This window comes from Chlorocebus sabaeus, chromosome 16 (assembly GCF_047675955.1).
Source record: "Chlorocebus sabaeus isolate Y175 chromosome 16, mChlSab1.0.hap1, whole genome shotgun sequence".
NCBI classification, from domain to species: Eukaryota; Metazoa; Chordata; class Mammalia; order Primates; family Cercopithecidae; genus Chlorocebus; species Chlorocebus sabaeus.
Window position 1 is genome coordinate 68,809,211 of NC_132919.1, and position 16,419 is coordinate 68,825,629.

Genomic DNA, 16,419 nt, shown 5'->3' on the forward strand with positions numbered 1-16,419 from the left:
GCTAGTTGTCTTCCTTTAGCCATTTCACCTCTTGATGGTTGACAGAAAGCAACAATGATGCTCTACATTTCTGGCTAGTTCAGTTATACTTTGCTCTAAGCAGATTTGCTTTATAAGAATCTAGATGTTCCCCATGCCACCCAGGCTGGTTTCTGTGTGGTTTCTTAGCCACTGTGAGAGAAGCATATAGGGATGCAGAGTGAGCTTGGGCAACATATGAGCAAAACTGGGCTGCAAAGTCTGGCTTCTGTTGGCATCAACAGTCGCCCGGGCTATAAATATTGACAAGATTCTTGACACGAACGAAACAGAGATACTGGTAGACACACGACAAACAAACAACATTTGATTTGATTCCATTTGTTGCATGAATTCCAGGAAAGTAAAAGAACAATTCAAGAAAGAGGAACATATAGGATATAGGAAAGAGTGAAACTGACCGAGGACTGCAGATAAAGACACTGCAACATAACAGCTGCTTTATGTGATGATGAATGTTGAAGTCCTCAGTGAGCTGCAGGCATTAAGTCTTGTCTTCTGGCCGGGCACAGCGGCTGACGCCTATAATCCCAGCACTTTGGGAGGCCGAGGCGGGTGGATCACGAGGTCAGGAGATCGAGACCATCCTGGCTAACACGGTGAAACCCTGTCTCTACTAAAAATACAAAAAATTAGCTGGGCGTGGTGGTGGGAGCCTGTAGTCCCAGCTACTCGGGAAGCTGAGGCAGGAGAATGGCGTGAACTCGGGAGGCGGAGCTTGCAGTGAGCCGAGATCGCGCCACTGCACTCCAGCCTGGGCAACAGAGTGAGACTCCGTCTCAAAAAAAAAAAAAAAAAGTCTTGTCTTCTAATGAAAAAATGGAAAGATGATTAGAAACCTCTAAAAAAAAAACATGAAAAAGATGCACTGTTCAAGAAAGTAATGATTGGATAATAAAGCAATCTATGATTTTATTTATTTATTTATTTATTTTTTTTGAGACAGACTCTCCCTCTGTCACTCAGGCTGGAGTACAATGGTGTGATCTCGGCTCATAGCAACCTCCACTTCCCGGGTTCAAGCGACTCTCCAGCCTCAGCCTTCCTAGTAGCTGAGATTACAGAGACCTGCAACCACGTCCAACTAATTTTTGTATTTTTAGTAGAGACAGGGTTTCCCCATGTTGCTCAGGCTGGTCTCGAACTCCTGACCTCAGTGATCCACCCACCTCAGCTCCCAAAGTGTTGGGATTACAGGCGTGAGCCACCACACCTGGCCAGCAATCTATGATTTTGAAATGAATTTGAGAATTAATGAAGCAGGAGCAGTGCACTTCCTAAACCAACACAGGCAAGCTGCCTGCAATCAGGTAAGGCAAGGTTGGCAGGAGCAGTGGGATGGACAGATACTCTGATTTTATGTAAAATCTTTTTTTTTTTTGAGATGGAGTTTCACTCTTGTCGCCTAGACTGGAATGCATGGTATGATCTTGGCTCACTGCAACCTATGCCTTCTGGGTTCAAGTGATTCTTCTGCCTCAGCCTCCCAAGTAGCTGGGATTATAGGTGCCCACCACCACGCCTGGCTAACTTTTGTATTTTTAGTAGAGATGGGGGTTTCACCATGTTGGCCAGGCTGGTCTCAAACTCCTGACCTCAGGTGATCCACCCACCTTGGCCTACCAGAGTGCTGGGATTACAGCCATGAGCCACTATGCCTGACCTGTACAATCATTTTGAATATAAAGAGTGGATCGTGGCTAACCACAATCATTTCTCCATGATGTGGTTCATTGTTTCTTTTTCCTTTGACTATCTTTTATAGGATACTTTTATGGGATATTTTCAGGCAATATATTCAAATTATTTACCAATTGCTGTGGCATGAGTATTGACCAATTTCAACAAATATATATCGAGTGCCTACCATGTGCCAGCAGATACATTAGTGAACAAAACAATTCCCTTCCTAGTAGAGCTTATGTTCTAGTGATGCAGACATTCAGAATAAACAGTAAACATAACAAGTGATGATAATTATTTTTTTGAAAGGGAGGCTCCCTCTCTCACCCAGGCTGGATTACAGTGGTGCGATCTTGGCTCACTGCAACCCCCGCCTCCCAGGTTCAAGTGATTCTGGTGCCTCAGCCTCCTGAGTAACTGGGATTATAGGCGTGTGTCCCCACACCCAACTAATTTTCGTATTTTTAGTACAACGCAGAGGTTTCACCATGTTGACCACACTGGTCTGGAACTCCTGACCTCAGGTAATCCGCCCACCTCGGCTTCCCAAAGTGCTGGGATTACAGGTGTGAGCCACCTTGCCCCACCATGATACATTATGTTAAAAAGTGACAAGTGCTAAAGGGGACATAAAAGGAAATGTAGAAGGGAAGGGAAGGAGAATTGGGAATCCAGGAGGTAGGAGTGTGGAGAGGAGGCTAATAGGGTGGGTTGAAATTTTAAATAGGGTGGTCCTGGAAGATCTCATTAAGAAATAGAAATAGGCTGGGGTCAGTGGCTCATGCCTATAATCCTAGCACTTTGGGAGGCTGAGGCTGATTGCTTGAGCCCAGGAGTTTGAGACCAGCCTGGGCAACACAGCAAAATCTCATCTCTAAAAAAAAAATACAAAAAAAATTAGCCAGGTGTGGTGGTGTGCACCTATAGTCCCAGGTACTCTGTAGGCTGAGATGGGAGGATCACTTGAGTCTAGCCTGCTGTGAACAATGATTGCACCACTGCACTCCAGCCTGAGCAACAGTGAGACCCCCCAAAAATGGGTGAAACTCAAAACAAAAAAAAACTGCCAGGTGCAGTGGCTCACGCCTATAATCTCAGCACTTTTGGGAGGCCGAGGTGGGCAGATCACCTGAGGTCAGGAGTTCAAGACCAGCCTGGCCAACATGATGAAACTCCGTCTCTACTAAAAATACAAAAAATTAGCCGGGCTTGGTGGTGGGCACCTGTAATCCCAGTTACTCGGGAGGCTGAGGCAGGAGAATCGCTTGAACCTGGGAGGCGGAGGTTGCAGTGAACCAAGATTGTGCCATTACACTGTAGCCTGGGCAACAAGAGTGAAACTCCATTGAAAGAAAGAGAAAGAAAGATAGAAGAAAGAGAAAGAAAGAAGGAAGGAAGGGAGAGAGGGAGGGAGGGAGGGAGGAGGAGGAGGGGAGGGGAAGAGGAGAGGAGGGAACGAGAAGGGGAAGGGAACTGAGAAATGAGCAGAGACTTGCCAGAGATGAGAGCATCAGGCAAGCAGGTATCTGGGGGTAGAGTATTAGAGGGGTGGGCAGTGCCAAGGCCCTATGCCTGGAGTGTGCTTGGTCTGCACCAGGGGCTGGAGGGGCTGAGTGGGGGCACTGCAGGGAAGAGTGGGAGGAGATGAAGTTAGACAGAAAGGGGTCTTGTGGGCCTCCGTAAGGTTATAACTCTTACTCTGAGATCCCACCCCATAAAGGGTTTTAAGCACAGGGCCAGTGTCTGACTTTTTTTTTTTTTTTTTTTTTTTTTGAGATAGAGTTTCGCTCTTGTTGCCCAGGCTGGAGTGCAATGGTGCAATCTCAGCTCACCACAACCTCCATCTCCCGGGTTCAAGCGATTCTCGTGCCTCAGCCTCCCGAGTGGCTGGGATTACAGACATGCACCACCACACCCAGCTAATTTTGTATTTTTAGTAGAGATGGGGTTTCTCCATGTTGCTTAGACTGGTCTCGAACTCCCAATCTCAGGTGATCCACCTGCCTCGGCCTCCCAAAGTGCTGGGATTACAGGTGTTAGCCACTGTGCCAGGCCTCATTTTCAAGTAATCAGCACAGCTGCTGTGTTGAGAGACCATACGGTGAGGTACAGGAGGGAGTAGAGGAGGAAGTGTCTGTTTGGAGGCTGACACTGTAATTCTGGTGAGAGGAGATGGAGACTCAGATCTGGGGGAGGAGTGGGTTTTGGACATACTTGATGATTGGATGGAGGAGAGAGGGAAAGAGAGGAGTGAAGGATGCTCTGCTGGGGCTGGAACAGGTTGTGGGGGTGCCTTGCTGGGCCCTTCATTGCTGTGGCAGTGTTGGGATGGGGAGGCTATAAGCAGACAGGAAGGGTCTCCAGGGATTATAAGGGTTTAGTCAACTTGAGCAATCAGCCTGTTCTACAGCCTCCTGCCCTGCAACCTGTTTTCCACTGAACCCTATGTGGAATGTGGTCCTCTTGTTTGTTGGAACCAGCTCCTGACAGACCCCAACTCACAGATGAACCAGAGTGAACTTTCCTCACGACAGTGCTAGAGTCTGCACCCCAGCAGGAGCAATGGTTTCATTACCATCACATGTAACCTATGGGCTGGCATGATGCCTCACTGCATCTGGACAATTGGGACCCCTCCTCTATAAGTGGTCATGCACCCTCTCCCATTTCTATCACCCTGGAAAACCTTCCTGTCACTCTCCCTCAGGGAGACACTGCTTTCAAGAACACATCCAGTGTCCTTCTTTCTTATGCTGAGTAAAACTCCTACTGATCAAAACCTGCGTTCTCCAACCAGGCGCAGTGGCTCATGCCTGTAATCCCAGTATTGGGAAGCTGAAGCAGGTGGATCACCTGAGGTCAGGAGTTCAAGACCAGCCTGGGCAACATGGCAAAACCCCATCTCTATTAAAAATACAAAAATTAGCTGGGCATAGTGGCGGGCACCTGTAATCCCAGCTACTTGGGAGGCTGAGGCAGGAAAATCGCTTGAACCTGGGAGGCTGAGGTTGCAGTGAGCCGAGATCACGCCACTGCACTCCAGCTAGGGCAACACAGTGAGACTCTGTCTCAAAAAAAAAAAACCCCACAACAAACAAAAAAAACAACAAAAAACCCTGTGTTCTCATGGCAAGTCATTTGTTACTTGCCAGGCGAACCAACCTCATTTTTTTCTGGTAACAGTGGTGGCAGCAGGGGCACTCCAGGCACTCAGGCTGCCCGTGTGTGTGTTCTGGTGCTTCAGGACTGAGTGCAGCCCTGGATGTTGTGATTATACCTCAGCCTTTGCTTACTCATTTCTCTTAGAGGATGAGCCTAAAAATAGGCTTGAATCTTAAACCTTTTTTTTTTTTTTTAATTAAAAAACTGTTTTTTTGACTGTTTAATTAGGCAGCAGAGGAGTCTTCCGATTTTTATGGGATGGTTGACTAAGTTTAACCACCCAGAAAGAAGTGTTCCTCATTAAAAAATATTCGGCTGGTCCGATGGTAGCGGGTCATCAGAACTTATTAACATTAGTGTCACTAAAGTTGGTATACAACCCCCCACTGCTCAGTTTCACTGGATTAAGAAAAAAGAAACATTAGTTAAGAATAAAACAAAACGCCGGGCGCGGTGGCTCAAGCCTGTAATCCCAGCACTTTGGGAGGCCGAGACGGGCGGATCACAAGGTCAGGAGATCGAGACCATCCTGGCTAACACAGTGAAACCCCGTCTCTACTAAAAAATACAAAAAACTAGCCGGGCGTGGTGGCGGGCGCCTGTAGTCCCAGCTACTCCGGAGGCTGAGGCAGGAGAATGGCGTGAACCCGGGAGGCGGAGCTTGCAGTGAGCTGAGATCCGGCCACTGCACTCCAGCCTGGGTGACAGAGCGAGACTCCGTCTCAAAAAAAAAAAAAAAAAAAAAGAATAAAACAAAACATAGTTACCTACCAATTTTTTTTTTTTTTTTTTTTTTTGCGCAATGGAGTCTTGCTCTGTCACCCAAGCTGGAGTGCAGTGGCACCATCTCGGTTCACTGCAACCTCCACCCTCTGGGTTCAAGTGATTCTCCTGCCTCAGCCTTCCGAGCAGCTGGGACTACAGGTGCATGCCACCACGCCTGGCTAATTTTTTTGTATTTTTAGTAAAGACGGCATTTCACTCTGTTAGCCAGGATAGTCTCAATCGCCTGACCTTGTGATCCACCCACCTCGGCCTCCCAAAGTGCTGGGATTACAGGTGTAAGCCACTGTGCCCGGCCAAAAATGTTTGTTTTTAAAGAAATGAAATTACGGAAAGCATGAACTTTGGAGCCCACAGTTTTTACCCTGCCATTTTGATTGTAAGGGTGTTTTAACTCAGGTGACAAGGTGACATTTTCTCATAAATACATTTAAATCAGCATTCTACCAACACTGATGACTTTTACAACTGACTCTTTTTTTTTTTTTTTTATTGAGACAAGAGTCTTGTTGTCCTGTGGCCCAGGCTGGAGTGCAGTAGTGCCATCAGAACTTATTGTAACCTCTAACTTCTGCGCTCAAGGGATTCTTCTGCCTCAGCCTCCCAAGTAGCTGGGATTATAGGTGCAAGCCACCACACCAGGCAATTGACTCTTAATATTTCTCACATTTTTTTTAACCTTTAGAGAAATCTCTGATGTATCTGATGAAATTTTTGTCTGCAGTTCAGTAGCTCTTTCAGTTTCATATTGATTTTTGATACTCTCTTCAAGAGGCATTGATGGATCTAGAAAAAAAAGGTTTTTCATATTCTCAGTACTTTTTTTTTTTTTGAGATGGAGTTTCACTCTTGTTGCCCAGGCTGGAGTGCAATGGTGTGATCTTGGCTCACTGCAACCTCTGCCTCCCAGGTTCAAGCGATTCTCCTGTCTCAGCCTCCCGAGTAGCTGGGATTACAGGCAAGTGCCACCACGCCTGGCTAATTTTTGTATTTTTAGTAGAAACGGGGTTTCATCATATCAGTCAGGCTGGTCTTGAACTCCTGACCTCAGGTGATCTGCCCACCTCAGCCTCCCAAAGTGTTGGGATTACAGGCGTGAGCCACCACGCCCGGCCTGCTTCTTTTTTCAAAATGTTAGCTTCAGTTATTTCTTTTGTATTTTTGTAGAGATGGAGTCTCTCTATATTGCCCAGGCAGGTCTTGAACTCCTGGGCTCCAGTGATCCTCCTGCCTCAGCCTCCCAAAGTGCTGGGATTACACACATGAGCCACTGCGCCTTGGCCCTCAGTTATTTCTGGATGATGAGATTGGCGTGATTTTTAGTTTCATCTTTATACTTTTCAGTAGTTTTCAACATTTCTGAATGAAATGGTCTTCTTTGTAAGTCCTCTGTGTGATACTTTTCTAATGACAAAAAGCAAGATAAACAGCCAGGTATGGTGATGTGCACCTATGTAATCCCAGCTGCTCAGGAGGCTGTGGCAGGAGGATTGCTCAAGCCCAGGAGTTCGAGAGCAGCCTGAGCGTCATAGCAAGACTCTTGTCTCAACAAAAAAAGACTAAGTTACAATACTCTCTCAGGGCAATAAAGACCTTAAACTTCCCAAATGTCAACCCAGTAAAACAACAAAGTTCCCTGAAACTCTCTCAGTTAGTTTTACTCCCGAAGCAGTCACTGTCTTGGAAGGATGACTGGCTCTCAGGAGGCTGCCTCAAACGACGCACGTGAAATTCATGTGGGCTTCCAATGTGTGTGTATCTGTGTTTGGGGGGTGTGTTTCCTGCTGTTTGTAACAGGAGGATAGTCTGGTCAACCAGAACAAGGAGACCAAGCCAACAGACATCACCATCAGCAAAGTGACGGTATACAGGCAGTTGGCAAGGCAAATGAGGGCTAGTAAAGGAAATGCAATTAGAGTGAGGGTGAAGATTAAATCTCTATGCAGGAATATTGCAGATAAAATAAATGAAAACAATTCTATCTTTTTCTTTTCTTTTATAGAGATGGGTTTGCAATATGTTGCCCTGGCTGGTCTCGAACTCTAGGTCTCAAGCAATTCTCCAATCTCGCCTCCTAGTGTTGGGATTACAAGCATGAGCCACCGGGCCTGGCCTGAAAATATTTTATATTGAAAAAAAATTACAATGTAGAGTTCAATTGGAAACATTATTGTGAACCCAAAACCTTTAAGATAAATATAATTCCTGGCTCTGACCCTAAAATACAGTTAATTAACAGCATTTCTTTTTTTTTTTTTTTGGAAATGGAGTCCCGCTCTGTTGCCAGGCTGGAGTGCAGTGGCTCAATCTTGGCTCACTGAACCTTCGCTTCCCAGGTTCAAGCGGTTCTACTCTCTCAGCCTCCTGAGTAGCTGCGATTATAGGCATCGGCCACCACACCTGGCTAATTTTTGTATTTTTAGTAGAGATGGGGTTTCACCATAATGGCCAAGCTAGTCTTGAACTCCTGGACCTTGCGATCCATCTGCCTTGGCCTCCCAAAGTACCGGGATTACAGGCGTGAGCCACCGTGCCCCGGCCACATCATTTTTTTTCTTTTCGAGATGGAGTTTCTCTCTGTTGCCCACGCTGGAGTGCAGTGGCACGATCTCAGCTCACTGCAACCTCTGCCTCCCGGGTTCAAGCAATTCTCCTGCCTCAGCCTCCTGAGTAGCTGGGATTACAGGCACACACCACCACGTCCAGCTAATTTTTTGCATTTTTAGTAGATATGGGGTTTCACCATGTTGGCCAGGCTGGTCATGAACTCCTGACCTTAGGTGATCCACCTGCCTCAGCCTTCCAAAGTGTTGGGATTACAGGCTAAGCCACTGCACCTAGCCCATTAACAGCATTTCTTCCGCCAACATCCCACTTTAATGCACCCATCAAAAGGAAATGAGACTTCTTAGGGGGTGGCTGATTCTGTCTTGGAACAAGGACAATTTAGAATGGGCCTAGAACACAAGGATTTTAGGCCAGCAATGGTAGAAAGATAAGGAAGCCACTGTCCAAATTGCAACAATTTGACATCAAAAAAGGAACATAGTAATTACATTTATTTACAATTGACAATTATGATTAAAGTAAGTTCAGTGTGTGAAAGACCTCCAAACAAAAAAGTTGATATATGATTTTCTTTTTCTCTGCTTTTATGATACTTGAAGCATCATAAAAGGGATGGGGAGCTGGAGTGTCACAGGGGCTGAGGCAATGTATTGGTTAAGCCACCAGTAGGGTGTGCGATCACCAACAAAAAGAAAAAGTCCTACACTGAAAGCCCATGGGGTTGAAGCAGGATTTGGTTCACCCTAGAACTTCTGAGAGTCAGTCCGTATCTTGATAAACAGCAACAGGGCTTAGTCATGAGTTCCCAGTTAACTGGCTGCTCGGAGAGTTTGCTCCCCACCTCCTGGGGAGAACTTTCCTGGGAAGAGGCCAATGTTTCTATCTAAGCCTGTTCCGTCCTCTGAGTTTCCAACCTTCTAATTTCAAGTTGGGAGTGCCTACGAACATGTTTTTGTTGAGTCATTTGTGGAGCTCTAGAATTGTTGAACCTATCATTTGTTTTCCAAGCTGGGGGCAAACAGTAATACAGTGCTCATTTATTATTCAACCAAGATATCTGGAGGCCTCCTCATGTGTTAGGCCAGGGCTAGGCACAGGGGTTAAGTGCAAGGGTGAGCGAAGCAGGCATGGAGCTGCCTTCATGGGGCCTAGTTTAGTGGGGAAGACGGACATGATTCAAATCATCACAAAGTGATGTTTGGTAGAGAGCAAAGTAAAAGGGGTGCTTTGGCAGGCCCAGAAGAGGAACTTGATCATGACTCAGGGTGGGTGGGCAGGGAGGCTTCCTTGAGAAAGTGATACCAATGTGGAGGAGTGAATTATGTGAAGAGGCAGAAGAGTGCTCTAAGAAGGGGGGTGTGTAAAAGCCCAAGCTCGGAGGAGGGCTGGAGTGTGCTGCATTGGAGGAACCAAGAGAACATTGGCTGTGCTTTGTGGAATGAAGTGAAGGTTGACCAGGTAAGGTGCGGTAGACAAGGTCCAGTTGAAGTAAGCTTTCAGAGGCTATATGAGCATTATTGAGATATAATTCACGCAGCACAAAATTCATCCATTTAAAATGCACAATTTGGTAGCTGGTTGAGGTGGCTCATGCCTGTAATCCCAGCACTTTGGGAGGCAGAGACAGGTGGATCATTTGAGGCCAGGAGTTCAGGACCACCTGGCCAACATGCTGAAACCCTGTCTCTACTAAAAATACAAACGATTAGCTGGGTATGGTGGCACACGCCTGTAATCCCAGCTACTCGGGAGGCTGAGGCAGGAGAGTCGCTTGAATCCAGGACGTGGAGGTTGCAGTGAGCTGAGACTGCACCACTGCACTCCAGCCTGGGTGACAGAGTGAGACTCCCATCTCAAAAAAATAAAAATGAAAATAAAAGGCAGGGTGCAGTGACTCATGCCTATAATCCCAGCACTTTGGGAGGCCAAGATGGGTAGATCACTTGAAGCCAGGAGTTTGAGACCAGCCTGGCCAACACTGTGAAACCCCGTCTCCACTAAAAACATAAAAATTAGCTGGGCATGGTGGTGGGTGCCTGTAATCCCAGCTACTCAGGAGGCTGAGGCAGGAGAATCGCTTGAACCTGGGATGCGGAGGCTGCAGTGAGCTGAGATCACACCACTGCATTCCAGCCTGGGCAACAGAGTGAGACTCTGTCTCAAAAAAAAAAAAAAAAAAATTGTATATATTTATCATGTACAACTTGATGTTCTGAAATATGTATATATTGTGGGATGGCTCAATCTAGCTAATTAACATAACCTGGGAGGTGAGGTTGCAGTGAGCCGAGATCACACCATTGCACTCCAGCCTGGGGGACAAGAGCAAAACTACGTCGAAATGAACTGAACTGAACTGAAATGAAATGAAATGATGTATAATTCAGCCGGGCACGGTGGCTCATGCCTATAATCCCAACACTTTGCGAAGCCAAGGTGGGAAGATTGCTTGAGGCCGGGAGTTTGAGATCAGCCTGGGCAACATAGTGCAACTTCATCTCTACGAAAAATTAAAAAGTTACCCAGGCATGGTGGTATGTACCTGTATTCCCAATACTCTGGAGGCTAAGTTGGGAGGATCTCTCAAGCCCAGGAGGTTGAGGCTGCAGTGAGCTATGACCATTGCCACTGTGCTCCAGCCTGGGCAAGAGTGAGACTCTGTCTTTAAAAAAAAAAAAAAAAAAAAAAAATTGTAAAAAAAAAAAAAAATCAAATAAAGAAAAAATACAATTCATTGGTTTTTAGTATGTTCACAGAGTTGTACAATAACCACAGTCAATTTTAGAACATTTTCATCACCCTAAAAAAACCCCTGCAGCCTTCAGCAGTCACTCTCCATTTCCCCCAAACATCTAGCCTTAGGCAACCACCAATCTACTTTGTCTCTGGATTTGCCTACTCTGGACATTTCTATAAATGGAATTATATGGTATGCGATCTTTTGTGCCTTGCTTCTTTCACTTAGTATAATGTTTTCAAGGTTCATCCACACTCTAGCATGTATTCGTACTTCATTACTTCCATGGCCAAATAATACTGCACTGTATGGCTAGGCTATATTTTATTTATCATTAGTTGATGGACATTCAAGTTATTTCTGCTTTTTAGCTATTATGAATAATCCTGCTCTGAATATTTGTGTACAATTTTTTTTCCTTTTTAAAATTTATATATATATTAATTAATTAAAAAATGGAGACGGGTAGAAAATAAAAGACTAAAAAAAAAAAAAGAAAGAAAGAAAAGGACAAAGATGCAAAAAGAAATGAGGCCAGGCATGGTGGCTCACTCTTGTAATCCCAGTACTTTGGGAGGCCGAGGCAGGTGGATTACTTGAGGTCAGTAGTTCAAGACCAGCCTGACCAACATGGTGAAACCCCTGTCTCTACTAAAAATATAAAAATTAGCCAGATGTGGTGGTGTGTGCCTGTAATCCCAGCTACTCGGGAGGCTGAGGTAGAATAATTGCTTGAACCTGGGAGGTGGAAGTTGCAGTGAGCCAAGATTGAGCCACTGCATTCTAGCCTGGGCAACAGAGCAAGACTCCGTCTTTTTTAAAAAAAAAAAAAAAAAAAAAAAAACCAGAAATGAAAAACACACAAAAAAGAAAAAAAAATAAAGACAGGGTCTCACTATGTTGCTCAGGCTGGTCTTAAACTTCTGGACTCAAGCAATCCTATCTCTTCAGCCTCCCAAAGTGCTAGAATTACAGGCATGAGCCACAGCGCCCAGCCAAGTTTTTCATAATAAAGATTTATATCCTAAGAACAGTGATAATCCATTAAAAAGTTTCAAGCAAGAATGTGGTATCAGAGTTTGGGTTTAAAACGATCACTCCATCAGTGTTCTGGTGAATGGATATGAAAAGGCTGAGAGTGAATGCAGGGAGCAGTTATGAAAGCCATTGCGGCCAGGCGGGTGGCTCATGCCTGTAATCCTAGCACTTTGGGAGGCCAAGGTGTGTGGATCACCCATGGTCAGGAGTTCAAGACCAGCCTGGCCAACATGGTGAAACCCCATCTCTACTAAAAATATAAAAATTAGCTGGGCGTGGTGGAACGGGCTGCCTGTAATCCCAGCTACTTGGGAGGCTGAGGCAGGAGAATCACTTGAATCTGGGAGGCGGAGGTTGCAGTGAGCCAACATCAGCCTGGGCGACAAGAGCGAAACTCTCTCTCAAAAACAAGCAAAAAAGAAGGCCATTGCAGGCCATTGCCATGGATGGTGGTGACTGATCTGGGATAGGCAGCAGTAGAAATGGCCAGAAATGGGAAATTTTAGAGATATTTAAGGGGTAAAATTAAGAGGATTTGATGGTAGAGAATGGATGAGAAGGAAGATAGCATGTGGGATGGATGGACTTAACCATTCATGAAGACACAGAATTCTAGAAACAACATGGTTTGGGGTAAAATATTAAGAATCTAAACAGGGTGTGGTGGCTCACACCTGTAATCCTAGCACTTTGAGAGGCTGAGGCGAGAGGATCATTTGAGTCTAGGTGTTCAAGACCAGCCTGTGCAACATAGAGAGACCTTGTCTTCAAGAAAACATTTTTTTAAAAGGAGTTTCACTCTTGTTACCCAGGCTGGAGTGCAACGCCGCGATCTCAGCTCATTACAACCTTCGCCTCCCAGGTTCAAGCAATTCTGCCTCAGCCTCCCAAATAGCTGAGATTACAGATGCCTGCCAATGTGCCCTGCTAATTTTTTGTATTTTCAATACAAACGGGGTTTCACCATGTTGGCCAGGCTGGTTCTCAGACTCCTGACCTCAGGTGATCCACCCGTTTCGGTCTCCCAAAGTGCTGGGATTACAGGTGTGAACCACTGCTCCTGGCCTCTACAAAAAAATTTTTTTTAATTAGCTTGGTGCGGTGGTGTGTGCCTGTGGTCCCAGCTACTCAGGAGGCTGAGGTGGGAGAATCTCTTGAGCCTGGAAGGTCAAAGCTGCAGTGAACCATGATCATACCACTGCACTCCAGCCCTGGCAACAGTGTGAGACCCTGTCTGAAAACAAAAAACCCCAGGTAACAAAACCCAGGTGTGCATGTTTTGAATTTGAGGCACCTGTGTGAAATTCAAGTCAAGAGGCTGAATGCGTAGTTGAATGTACAGCTCTAGAAAATGGTGATTGGTCTGGACAAGGAATATTACAAAAGGAAACACAACAAAGGCTGCAGTACCCTGGGGCCAGCATACTGGGAGCTACTGCTACAATAGGCCTGAAGGATTACTGGAAGCCAAAGAGGGAGGGCTATGTGGAGAGGGTGTTCTATGTGGAGAGGAGCTGTGGACTTCAGTAAGGAACACCACCAACGCTCAATGACCCCTCAAGAATAAACTCTCTGCCTCACTCTGGTCTCTTGCTTGTGCCTCCCACTGGCAAAACCCATGTGGAAACCGAGGGAAAGTGAGCCTGCTGCAGTTCTCTAGGGCAGCCTGCAGAACACAGACAGGGAGGCAGAACGGAGGGCAAACGGGAGATGCCCAGCACAGAGGAGATTTTTTTTCAAAACTGAAAAATAGATTCAGTATTTTCTCCCGCAGCCCCCCAGTGTAACCCCCAGGGACCCCCGTCCAGGTGCAGGGCACACCCTTGGTCACCCCAAATTCCCAGAGCTCCCCAGGGTCCTCCTTCTCGGGGTCTCCACCTGGATGGTGGGGGTGGACGTCAGAGAAGGTCAGCGTGATGAGTGGAGAATGGCAAGTCTGGTGAGGGAGTATTCCCTTGTGGGGAGTGGAAACCGGGCTCCCGGTGAAGAGTGGGACTTGGGGTGAAGCCGAGCGACAGCCCGGGAGGAGTGAGGATGGCGGGTGTGCTGGACATTCAGGGCTCGGCTGGACACTCACTCAGGCCTCAGACTCCCAGCAGTGCGGGCCTCGGTGTGGGCCGCCCCTCTCCCTCTCGGACGTAGAACCCAGTGTGAGAGAGCTGGGGGTGCCCTCGCTAGGCCGGGCTGTGGGTGGGCGGCCATCAGCCCAGGATGGTTTTGAAGTCTGAGGGCAGCGCTGGGTTGGCTGCAGCCTCCAGAGCAGCCAGCATTGTCCCTGGGAGCTTCCGACTCAGCTGCTTCTGGGCTGTCCCGAGCGACCCCAGGAGTGGGGTGTAGGTGACGCAGTGTCTAGTAAGCTTGAGCTGGAAGGCCACTGCACGGCCTCAGAAGACAGACGACCGGCGGCACCCTTGGCCCCCAGCGACATTCCTGTGCTACTTGGCTTTCAGAATGGGATAGCAGAGGGAAGCCGTGTCAGAAATGAGGTGCAGGAAAAACGGGTAATTCTTCCAAACTTACCGATGAAATTGCGTCTGGAGTTGGTGGGTTTGTGGTCTGCTGAATTCAAGAATGAAGCGCAGACACCTTCATGGTGAATGTCACAGCTCTTAAAGATGGCACAGACCCAAAGAGTGAGCAGTAGCAAGGTTTACTGTAATGTGAAGAGCAAAACAACAAAGCTTCCATAGTGTGGAAAGGTCACCCAACACAGCTACCTCCACTGGTTGGTGGGGGTGCAGGTGGGTAGCTTTTATTCCTTTATTTGTCCCCGCCCATGTTCCATTTCTGTCCTATCAGAGTGCCCTTTTTTCAATCCTCCCCACAATTGGCTACTTTTAGGCTCCTGCTGATTGGTGCATTTTACAGAGTGCTGATTGGTACATTTTACAGAGTGCTGATTGGCGAATTTTACAATCCTCTTGCTAGCTACAGAGCACTGATTGGTGTGTTTTACAATCCTCTTGTAAGACAGAAAAGTTCTCCAAGGCTCCACTTGACCCAGGAAGTTCAGGTGGCTTCAGCTCTGAAAACGGGAACTGGAGTGCACACGCGTGGAACCTGCAGGCCTGCCGCAGGAAGATCTTGTAGATGTTGGTGCACACCGTCTGGAGGCTGTTCACTTGCAAATCCAGAAAAAGGCTGTGACACTTCAGCCGCAAGACCCCAAAGAGTTCACAAGCGACACATGTTCCGCCCGCCTTGAAGCCTTGGTTGAAGGTGAGACTGGCTCTGATGGAGGTCCGGGCATAGCTAGAGTACTCGCTCGGCACTTCCAGGGTCGGGTGTCCGGCAGCAGGCCGCACCAGGGGAACGGGCCGTGGGCCGGCAGCTAGACAAAGGCCACACAACCCAGGGCCTCGTCTTCCACAGGGAAGTTTACCACCGTCTTCCACAATTTCACCACGCAGCCGTACTCAGGGACACCTAGGACGCGGGTCCTGAGGAAGTTTTTTGCGTGGGGGAGGTGAGGTGTCACCAACAAGAAGTCATCCACCAAACGTAGGAGCAGCCCGTCCTGCCGTATCCCGGCAAACAGCTTGTTCTCCATGTCGCTGTAACACAGGCTGCAGAGCAGCGTGGACGGGATGGAGCCCTGCGGGATCCAGAGGGGATTTTTTTTTTTTCCTTTTTTTTGAGACGGAGTTTCGCTGTTATCGCCCACGCTGGAGTGCAATGGCGCGATCTCAGCTCACTGCAATCTCTGCCTCCCAGGTTCAAGTGATTCTCCTGCCGCAGTCTCCCAAGTAGCTGGTATTACAGGCATGCACCCCCATACTTGGCTACTTTTTTGTAGTTAGTAGAGACGGGGTTTCACCATGTTGGTCAGGTTGGTTTCGAACCTCGTGACCTCGGGTGATCCAGCCGCCTCAAACTCCCGAAGTGCTGGGATTACAGGCGTTAACCACCGTACCCGGCCTTTTTTTTTTTTTTTTTTTTTCCTGAGACAGGGTCTCACTCTGATTGCCCAGACAGGGTTCAGATAATTCTCCTGCCACAGCCTCCTGAGTAGCTGGGACTACAGGCATGCACCACCACGCCTGGCTAATTTTTAGTATTTTTAGTAGAGACGGGGGTTTCACGTGTTGGCCAGGCTGGTCTCAAACTTCTGGACTCAAGCAATTTGCCCATCTCAGCCTCCTAGAATGCTGGGATTACAGGTGTGAACCATGGTGCCTGGCCACAGAGGGAAATTTAAATCTCAGATAGGACGTGAGGAAAAAAGGACCTGCACAGAGCCTTGAGGTCCTGGGACATGGAAAACCAGGGTGAAGATTGATGAAGGAGACAGAGGAGTCATGACCAGAGGGAAGAGAACACCGAGAATGTCCTAGAAGCCAAGTTAAGGTTGACTGCATTGTCAATTTTTCAGAAACAATTACACACACACACAGGTGCCATTTTCTTGC

The 16,419-nt window shown here is 47.2% G+C and overlaps 1 pseudogene; it reads right to left on the minus strand.

Annotated features, from left to right (window-relative positions):
- Window positions 1–14,211: 14,211 nt before the first annotated feature.
- Window positions 14,212–15,686, minus strand: LOC103243856 (telomerase reverse transcriptase pseudogene; annotated as a pseudogene).
- Between the last annotated feature and the right edge of the window lie 733 nt (window positions 15,687–16,419).